This window comes from Meriones unguiculatus, chromosome 17 (assembly GCF_030254825.1).
Source record: "Meriones unguiculatus strain TT.TT164.6M chromosome 17, Bangor_MerUng_6.1, whole genome shotgun sequence".
In the NCBI taxonomy this organism is placed as follows: Eukaryota; Metazoa; Chordata; class Mammalia; order Rodentia; family Muridae; genus Meriones; species Meriones unguiculatus.
Genome location: NC_083364.1, coordinates 21,331,384 through 21,341,981, shown reverse-complemented (window position 1 = coordinate 21,341,981; position 10,598 = coordinate 21,331,384).

The following is a 10,598-nucleotide window of genomic DNA, read 5'->3' as shown; positions in this document are numbered from 1 at the left end:
CCTTCCACTGTCCTGTCTCCATCTTCATGTGGTCACTGGTCTAGGCATTACTGAGGAACCAAAAACACCTACAAGATCAGTCAGGATATCTCCATTTGTCAGTAGACTAGCTGTCCATGCACTAGAGCCACACTGCTTCCATTGGGCCAGTCTAGGGCATGTGAGTCTTTTTTCAGAGCCACACTGAGGAGTTACAACATTGACCTTCAATGACAGTTCCATATTGATGGACTCTAAGTAAGCATGTAGTGTAATCTAATGCCATCATCAGATTTGGATTTTGAAGGGAACATAAAGTTAGATCACAATATAAGAACAAATAAAAAGTAAGTTCAACACTAGCCTGGTCTATATAGTGAGTTCAAGGACCGCTAGGGCTACCATAATGAGACTCTGTCTCTAAGTAAATAAATAATTTTTTAAAAGAGGCTAAAGAGAAGATTTTGTAAATGGTCCAAATTAAGAATTAAAGTGGTCCAGGTAAGAATTAAAAAGGAATACCAGCACTCAAGGAGGCAGAGGCAGGTGGATCACTGTTAGTTTGAGGAAAACCTGGTCTACAAAGTGAGTCCAGAACAGCCATCGCTACACAGAGAAACTGTCAATAAATAAATAAAGAGGAACTGCTTGGTACTGAAGGGCTCATCTAAGCCAAGTTTGGTAGTGCACACTTTTAACCCCAGCACTCAGGAAGCAGAGGCTGGTGGAGCTCTGAATCTGAGGCCAGCCTACTCTACAGAGTGAGATCCTGTAGCCAGGGCTACACAGGAAAACCCTGTCTCAGAGAAAAAGAGAAGAAGGAAGGAGGAGGAAGAGGAGAAGGGTGAAGAAAGAAAAAAAATAGCCTCATGGGTATGCCCAGTCATATGGGTTTTAGTTAATCAACCAAGAACAACCATCACATCCTATCTCAAAAGGGGTGGTGGAGTCATCTAGAGCACCCTCTTCAAGACTCAGAGAACATTTCAGAAGAAGAAGTAGAAAGGGAAAGAGTCAGAGGATGGGGAAGTGTGTTACAAAAAGATATCTCCTGAATAGGGCATGACTTGCACTCACTGCAGCTGTGGTTACCCTCACCAGACCTGCACAGGATGAAGTCTGCCAACATTACCTCATGAGAGGGGGAAGTGCTCATGACACTTCACTCCTCCCTGAGGACCGTTGATGTCTAGGGAGGAGGTGTGGCTCGCCAGTGCGGTAGCTACTGAGAAGTTGATGAGCTGGTTTTTGTCAGCTTGACACAAACTGGAGTCAGCTGGGAAGAGGAAAGTCCAAGGGAGGCATTGCCTGCCTGCACAGACTGACCTCTAGACATGTCTGTGGGGGCATTTTCTTGATTAATGGTTAATGTAGGAGAGCCCAGCCCACTGTGGGCAGTGCCATTCCTGGGAAGGTGGTACTGATGGTGGTATAAGAAAGTTAATCTGAAGCAGGTGTGGTGACACACGCCTTTACTCCAAGCACTAGGGAGGCAGAGGCAACAGGATCTCTTTGAGTTCAAAGCCAGCCTGTGTACAAATCAAGTCCAGGACAGCCAAGGCTACACAGACAAACCCTGTCTTGAAACAAACAAACAAAAGTAAGCTGAGCAAGCCATGAAAAGCAATCCAATAAGCAGCATTCATTAATCTATGGTCTCTGCTTTGGTTCCTGCCTCCACGTTCCTGTGTTGGCTTCCCTTGATGATGGACTGTAAAGATAGAAATATAAGCCAAATAAGCTTTGGTCAGTGTTTTATACCAGCAACAGACATCAAACTAGGATAGTTGCCCATGCTCCAGAAAACAGCCTCCTGTCTATGCTCGTGCAAACAACCCTAGTTAAAGTCCATGGGTAACACACAAAAAAAGACTTGATGGGGAGGCTTTCTGAGAAGAAAGGATTTGAAGGATTTCAGCGGGAGTAGGAAGGGGAATGAGAGGATAATGGTGAAATTTACATTTATGTTGGCATAATGTTCTTTTGGAATGTATACACTTAACCATTGTTCATTCAAATCTGATTTCTCTCCCCCACTCTCTGGTTTCAATCCAGACATTGCATTGTGATACTTATTCTAAGCATCATCTGTCTCAACTTTGTGTAAACATGCCAAAATAAAGCAACTAGCCACAATGTTGAGCAAGGGAAAGGAAGCAGGGAAGAGAGGGAGGAGCCAGAGGACAGGAAGGTGGGAGGCAGAGGAGGGAGCTGGGAGAACAGAGGCAGAAGCAGAGATCTTGGAACAACGTGGAGAAATGGACTGGACCTATTATACCACTAAAAGCAAGTATAATGTGGGAAATCTAAATGTTAGGAAACTATGAGGGCTTGGAGGTTTAGGATGGAGTAACTATTGCCCAGCATTGTGTTCTAGGTTAATTAAATAAATCTCAGTCTCAGTGTGGTGATTTGGGTATACAGTTGATTAGGAATAACAGCAGTGTTAATAAAAGATAAACCAATAGTAAATATTGATAGTCACTTATAACACATTTATTATACGTGTATGAAACTGTCAAATGATTTTAAAAATTAAAATGTTAAAAAAAATTTAAATGTTTGAAAAAAATGAATTGAAGAGGGTCTTCACACTAGAATGGTAATGGAAGAAAGAGAAGCATAGGAAGGTTCCAGAGAATACTAGATCATGCTGACATTAGTTAGTGGTTTGCTTGCCATTCATGGCTGACAGAGGGGCAGAGACTGAAGATATTTCATGTTTTTGAACAAAAATGTTAGTAGTGGACATGTTGCTTCTTTAAAGCTTGAGCCATACTGAGGCTGGAGGAAGAAAGGAATGAATTAGATACTGAGTTGTTGAGTTTGAAGAGTGTGGGCCCATTTAGACGGACTCCCAATTGTCAAACCAATGTTTTGCACAAAAAGACCCCAGCCCTGCCTTCAGCAGACCTAGTCTTCAGAGAAAACAGCAACCAAGAGACAAGAAAACTCGTAAGTGAACTGATCATGCAGGTCTGGGGTAGAGAGAAATGTGGGAGAACTTGGGGTTGTCAGAATCTGACATTAGAGATATTAGGTGATTAGAAATGTTGGTGAAAAGTCAGACACTCTGGGTCTCATCTGTAAACCCAGCACTTGGGAGGTGAGGCAGAGGACTGTCTAAAGTTGGAGGTGAGCTTGAATTACATACTGAGATCCAGGCTATCCTGGGCTAAAGATAAGAGAGCTCTTGTCTTTAATTCATTTGTTAATAAAAACTCCTGGGTAAACTGAGTGGTGGTAGTGCATGCCTATAATCCCAGCACTTGGGAGGCATAGGCAGGCAGACCTCTGGTCTACAGAGTGAGTTCCAGGACACCCAGGGCTACAGTGAAACCCTGCATCTTAGGGTTTTTATTACTGCAATGAAACACCATGACCAGGGGGATGAAGAGATGCCTTAGTGGTTGAGAACACTGTCTGCTCTTTCAGAGGTTCTGAGTTCAATTCCCAGCAACCACACAGTGGCTCACAACTATGTGTATTGAGATCTGATGCCTTCTTCTGACATGCAGGCATACATGCAGATAGAACACTCATATACATAAAATAAGTAAATGAATCTGTAAAAAGAAAAAAACAAAACAAAAAAAAAAAACAAAAAAAAACCCAACATGACCAAAAAGCAAGTTGGGGAGAAAAGGGTTTATTTTGGCTTACACCTTCATATTGCTATCCATTATTGAAGGAAGTCAGGGCAGGAACCTGGAGGCAGAAGCTGATGCAGAGGCCATAGAGGGGTGCTTCCTTTTTCTTTTCTTTCTTTTTTTTCTCTGATAGGGTTTCTCTGTGTAACCTTGGCTGTCCTGGACCCACTTTTGTAGACCAGGCTGGCCTCAAACTCACAGCAACCCACCTGCCTCTGCCTCCCAGAGCACTGGGATTAAAGATATATACCATCAGGCCCAGCAGAGGGCTCCTTCCTCTCTGATGACTCTAGCTTGTGTCAACTTGACACACAAAACCAACCAGTTCACCCAGTCTTGCCCCGCCCCCCCCCAAAAAAACCCCTCATAGATGAAGGACACTGCTGGGAGAGAAAAGTCAATTTGGAGCCATCTCTGGTTGAGGCAGGAGAATTATAAATTCAGAGCCAGCCTATCTGGAGGGGCACTGGGGACTGCTGTTGAATATCAATATTCACTATTGGTTTATCTTTTAGTTAAGCAACTGTGTTTCCTAAACCAGCTGTATACCCAAATCACCAGAGACTAGGATTTATTTATTTCACCTAGAGCACAATGCTGGGCAGTAGATACTCCATCCTAAACCTCCAAACCCTCATAGTTTCCTAACATTTAGATTTCCCACATTATACTTGCTTTTAGTCATATCTTAGGTCTGGTTCATCTCTCCTCATGGTTCAAAGTCCTCTCCTACCCTCTGGACCAGGGTGCCCCACCCTCTTCTCTCCTATTGCTCAGCCTTGTGGCTGGGTCTTTTATTGACAACACAGAGAACAAATGGTGGCATGTTTACACAAACTTGAAACAGGTGATGCTTTAGAATACACATCACAATGCAATGTCTGGATGGAAACCTGATAGTGGGGTAGAGAAATCAGCATTTGAATGAAAAGGGTAAATGTGTAAATTCCACAAGAACATGATACCAACAGGGGACTAAGACCGTAGTCTTGCATGCTGGAAGTCCTGTGTGCAATCCCCAAGACTGCATTTACCAAGTATGGTAGAATGGTGGAGCCATCTGTGCTCTGCAGGTAGAAATAAAAGGATCAGAAGCTGAAGGCTAGCCTGGGATACATGAGACCCAGTCTTAGAAAAAAATAAAAATAAATTTAAAGACTTAAACATAGAGACATTGAAGGCTAGAGCAAGCCAAGTCTAAGGAGCCAAATGTGATGGTGCGTACCTATAAAGTCAGAACTAAGGAAACTGAGGTCATGATTGAAAGCCAGACTCAGCTCTGACTAAGACACTGACTAAATGAACAAGCAAATAAATAAGCAATGCCTATGAAAAACTAGTTCAACAGATGAAGCTGGAGGATGGCAACAGCTTGGCAAACATGGTGAGTAAAACTTCAGACAAAACAAAGAAGAGGCAGAGTTCATGGAATGGGGCTAAGGGTCCTTAACTACAGAAGGAAACTACACTAAGGCCAGAAACTACCCTTACACATCCTAAAGGCTACAGAGTAAATACACAGCAACTTGGCATGAGGAAGAAAGTCAGGGATGCACCGGGAAGGAAGTAGAACAGAAATCAAAGGGGAGGTCAGGCCTGTGGAAAAGCCAAGGGGAAAGAAACCCCACAAACCTAAGAAGTAAGATCTCAGCTGGGCTTGGTAACATACACCTGCAATCCCAGTCGTCTTAGTCAGGTTACGAAGCAGGAGAATCTCCAACTATACAGGAAGACCCCATCTTGTTTTGTTTTGCTTTGATTCACTTTTTTGTTTTTGGTTTTTTGAGACAGGGTTTCTCTGTGTAGCTCTGGCTGTCCTGGAACTCAATCTGTAGAGCAGGCTGGCCTTGAACTCAGAGATCTGCCAGCCTCTGCTTACCAAGAGCTGGAATCAAAGGTGTGCATTGCATCATCCAGTGCAAGACCATGTTTTTTTTTTGTTTGTTTGTTTTTGTTTTAAGATTTATTTATTTATCATATATACAGTGTTCTGTGTGCATGTACATCTGCACACCAGAAGAGGGCACCAGATCTCACTATAGATGGTTGTGAGCCACCATGTGGTTGCTGGGGATTGAACTCAGGACCTTTGGAAGAGCAGCCAGCGCTCTTAACCTCTGAGCCATCTCTCCAGCCCAAGACCATGTTTTTAAAAAAGAAAAGAGCCATGGCCAGTCATGGCGGTGCACACCTTTAATTCCAGCATTCAGGAGTCAGAGGCAGGTGAATTTATGAGTTCAAGACCAGCCTGGTCTACAGAGTGAGTCTAGGACAGCCAAGGCTACACAGAGAAAGCCTGTCTCAAAAAACAAAACAAAAATAGAAAGATAGGTAGGTAGCTATTAAAGGAGAAGAAAGAAAAGAGCCAGCCTTTGTGTTGTAGTTTTAGTATTCCAGCTACTCAGGAGGATCACAATTTCAAGTCCAGCTTGGGCTAGAAAGAGTTTGAGGCCAGCCTGTTTTACTGGGTGTGAAACCTTGTCTCAAAATAAAAACACAAAAAAGCAGGCCTAGTGGTACAGGCTTGGAATACCAGCACCTGGGCACAAATGGAGGCCAGGTAAGTCTACATGAACCCCTGTCTCAAAGAAAAACACCTAAGTGTGGTATTGCTCACCTTTAATCCCAGCACTGGAGAGACAGAGGCAGGCAGATCTTTGAGCTTAAGGCAGCCAGTCTTAACATAGCCAGTTCTAGGACCTTGGAAGATGCCTCAGCTGTTAAGAGCACTGACTGCTTTTCCAAAACACTTGGGTTCAATTCCCAAGCACCCACATGGCAGTTCACGACTGTCTGTAACTCCAGTTCCAGGGGATCTGTCAACTTCACACACAACACAGAAGACATGCAGACAAAACACCAGTGCACATTAATAATAATAAGCCAGGTGGTGGTGCACCCCTTTAATCCCAACACTCGGGAGGCACAGGCAGATAGATCTTGAGGTCAGACTGCTCTACAGAATGAGTTCGAGGACACCCAAAATTACAGAGAAACCCTGTCTCAAAAAAAACAAAAAATAAATAATAAATAATCATAATAAACATAGCTAGCTCCAGGCAATCAGGAGAGACTGCATCAAGAGACCCTGTCTCAGAGGGAGGGAGCTGAAATCTATAGCTTGATATTAGGTTTGCCTAATAACCTCTAGGCCCTGGGTTCAATCCTCAGAACACTCTTCCTCAGAAAGGAATGAGGAGACACAGTGGGCATAGATACCTGAAGCTGCCTTTATGACAGATGAGGTGGGTGATGCTACAGAAATTTGCATCATGCTTCTGCAGACTAACACCAGCAGAGCAGAAAGATGCCCTGTACCTTTCTGCATTGGGTTTTATTTACTCCAGTGGTGAACTAGCGAGCAGGCCTTAAGGACTTTCAGAGGTTCACCAGGATCAGATTTACCAGTCATTTTATCACTTTTTCCCCTGGGGATTCGGGCTGATGCAAATCTATTCACATTTGCCTTCTAGTGACACAGAGAGGCCCTTTGTTTGCCTGTCTTTAAAATGTGTTTTTACTTGTTTGTACATCATACAATCCCAGTTCATCTGCTGGTCTAAGTCATCAGGTCTACTGACATAGCAATGCCTCTTCACAAAGATCATGTTTTACCATGGGACTCAAAGCCACAAAAGCTACAACCTATTCCTACAGTCCTCAATGAATCGACATCTTTTTTTTTTTTTTTTTTTTTTTTTTTAACCTCTTGGATGAAGAGTCCTGTCTGGCCTAGAGAACTGGGATGTTCTTGTTTTTCCTTTTAGGGTTTTCTTTTGTTGTTGTTTGATTAATGTTTTAGAAAAAAGGATTTTATTTTATCTTGTTTCTTTAAGTGTATGGATTTTACCCACATGTATGTCTGTGGACCACTTGAATGCCTCATGACTACAGAAGCCAGAAGCGGGTGTCAGAACTCCTGTAACAGGAGTTACAGATGGTTATGAGAATCAAACCCACCTCCTCTGCAAGAGCAGCCAGTGATTATTAGCCATTAAAGCATCTCTCCAGCCCCTTGGGGGCACTCTCTCTCTTTCTCTCTCCCCCTACCTCTTGCTTTTGCTCTTGCTCTCTTTCCTTAAATCCTTAAATGTCATTTCCCCTATTTACTATCCAACTTTTTCCGTGGGTTCCAAGTTTTGTTTTATCCCAGGAAAGGCTCATTAGCACAGATATAATTGGTATTCTCTTCTCTTTGTATCTTGCCATCCTCACACTAGCAAGTTCCTACTAAGTAACCCCCTTGGCCTAAAACATTTTTAACTATACCTAGTAGTGGCCATGCAACAGCTGTAGCAGCCTCTTCCATTGATCCCTGATGTGGTACTCTCCTAGACCAAAAATTTTGTTTTAAGCATTTACTTTTTTTAGGGCCTTTCTATACTCATGCACCAGACCCAACTCATCAAGGAGGCATACCATCCTATCCTACAGAGAGGACTAAAGCCTTCCTGGGATTTGCCCCATAGGCTCCCCACACAGATCTTCCCTCTGGGTAGGGCACTCAGCCATTATAGGGGCCATGTCTCTGCTGACATAGCAAGATGATACCACTGAGAAGTACTAGACCAGGTTGTTGGTTTTTGTTTGTTTTTTAACTCCCTGCCAATTAAAAAATTAAAAGGCAAGAAAAAATATTACCAGGATCTTGGAGTTCTTAGTCCCATTGATAAAATAATTTAAGAAGTCGGAAAACAGCTCAGTGGTCAGCTCAGTACTTGTTCTTCCAGAAGACCCAGCTTCAATTCCCAGCACCCACACAGCAGCCTACAAACACCTGTAATTCTAGCTCCAGGGGATCTAATACCCTGATACCCTCCTCTGGCATTCATGAAGCCAAAACATCCAGAAATGGAAAAGAATATAATTTTTTAAATAAATAAATAAATAAATGAAGCATACTTAGGCTCTGGTTACCATCCAAAACAGGTAAAGAACAGTTACACCTTCCAAGTTGAGGTGCAGAAAGGTGAGCCGCTCCAGCTGAATCCCATGGTGGCTCATTGGGACTGCATTAGGAGGCAGAAATTCTTGGAAGGTAAAGCACGGTTGAAGGGAAAGCATGGTTGTCTGAAGGTGAACTCCCCACGTCTCTGACATGCCCCGCTGGGTTAACCATTAAGGCAGGAGACAGATCCCTTCTTTACAAGGAAACATCTCATGTAAAGGCATGCACTGCCACCACCATCACTCCTCCCTTTTTTTTTTTTTTTTAAGATTTATTTATTTTATGTATGAGTGGTCTGACGGCATGTACACCTGTATGCCAGAAGAGGGCAGCAGAGCCCAGTATAGATGGTTGTGAGCCACCATGTGGTTGCTGGGAATTGAACTCGGGACCTCAGGAAGGGCAGACAGAACTCTTAACCTCTGAGCCATCTCTCCAGCCCCAGTCCTCCCAATCTTAACTTTGCTTTCATTGATTCCTGTTCAAAGTTATGTTGTGTGACACTATTGCTAGGCAGCAATGAGAAAGTTGAGGCAGCATTGCAAGTCTGAGGCCACCTTGGACTACAGTCTTAGGGTTTCAATTGCTCTGATGAAACACTATGACCGATGCATGTTATGGAGGAAAGAGTTTATCTGGCTTGCACTTCCACTTTGTAGTCCATAACTGAAGGAAGTCAGAACAGGTACTCAAGCAGGGTTACAATCTGGAGGCAGAAGCTGCTCCCTCGCTTGCTTCCCAAGGCTTGCTCATCCTGCTTTCTTCTAGACCCTAGGACCACCAGCCCAGGAATGGCACAATCCACAATGGATTGGGCCCTCCCCCATCATTCACTGATTAAGAAAATGCCCTGCAGGCTCGCCTACAGCCTGATCTTATGGAGACATTTTCTTAATTAAGGCTCCCTCCTCTTTGATGACTCCAGTTTGTGTTAAAAACTAGCTGGCACAGCTACATAGTCAAACCACATCTAAATAATAACAACAAAGCAGATTGAGTGGGTTTGTAGCTCAGTGCTAAATCACTTTTGTAGCATGCACAAGGTGCTGGATTCGTTTATAGCATTAAAAAATCATTAATAATAACAACAACAACCCCCTCCAGAAGATTACTTAGGCTTATTCTTTTCCTAGACTGAGCAGTGGGAAGCAGGACAGAGCACTGCCACCTTTGCACTTATTCCCTGAAGATGCTTGGTACAGTTGTGGGGGTTTATGCACATAACTATTCATTATTTCAGGATCATAGAAAAGGCTGCTTTTCCCTGAAACTGAGTGAGGGAAACCTTCGTCCAAACAGGCTTCATAGTCCATCACAAACAGTAATTTTCCATTCTCGATGACAAAATACCACTTCCTCTGGTCTGAATGAAGCACATGGAGAAATACCTCCCAGAAAGGTTTCTGAAAATACTGGTTTTGCTCTTAAAAAGGGACAGGGCCTACCGTGTTGTCGCAGAGGGTAAAGCCACTTGCTGTGAGGCCTGACAACCTGGGTTTCAACCTCTGAACTCACATGAAAGACAGAAGTGAGAAACGATTGTGCAAAGCAGATCTCTGACCTCTCCAGTGGGCCATGCTATGTGTGTTTTCTATCTCTATACCCCAGTACATGTTTAAAAAGATTTACTTATTTCATGTGTATGACTGTTTTGCTTTTGCATATATGTATTTACATTATGTGTATGCCTGGTACCCCAGGAAATCAGGAATAACAGGATTCCACAGAACTGGAATTAGATGGTTGGGAGCCACCATGTGGGTCCTTTACAAAAGCAATTCTCTAGTCCTCCAATAATACATTAAAAGGGAAACTGCTTAAAACCAGATATGACTGTACTCATCTGCAATCCTAGCACTCTGAAGCTAAGGCAGAAGAATAACAATTTTGAAGTCAGCTAGGGATACATAGGGAACCCTGGTTAAGAAACCAACAAACAACAAACAAAAACAAAACAAAACCAAAAAACTCTACAGGACTAGGGATGTAGCTCAGTGCTAGAGCATGGGCTGACTGCAAAC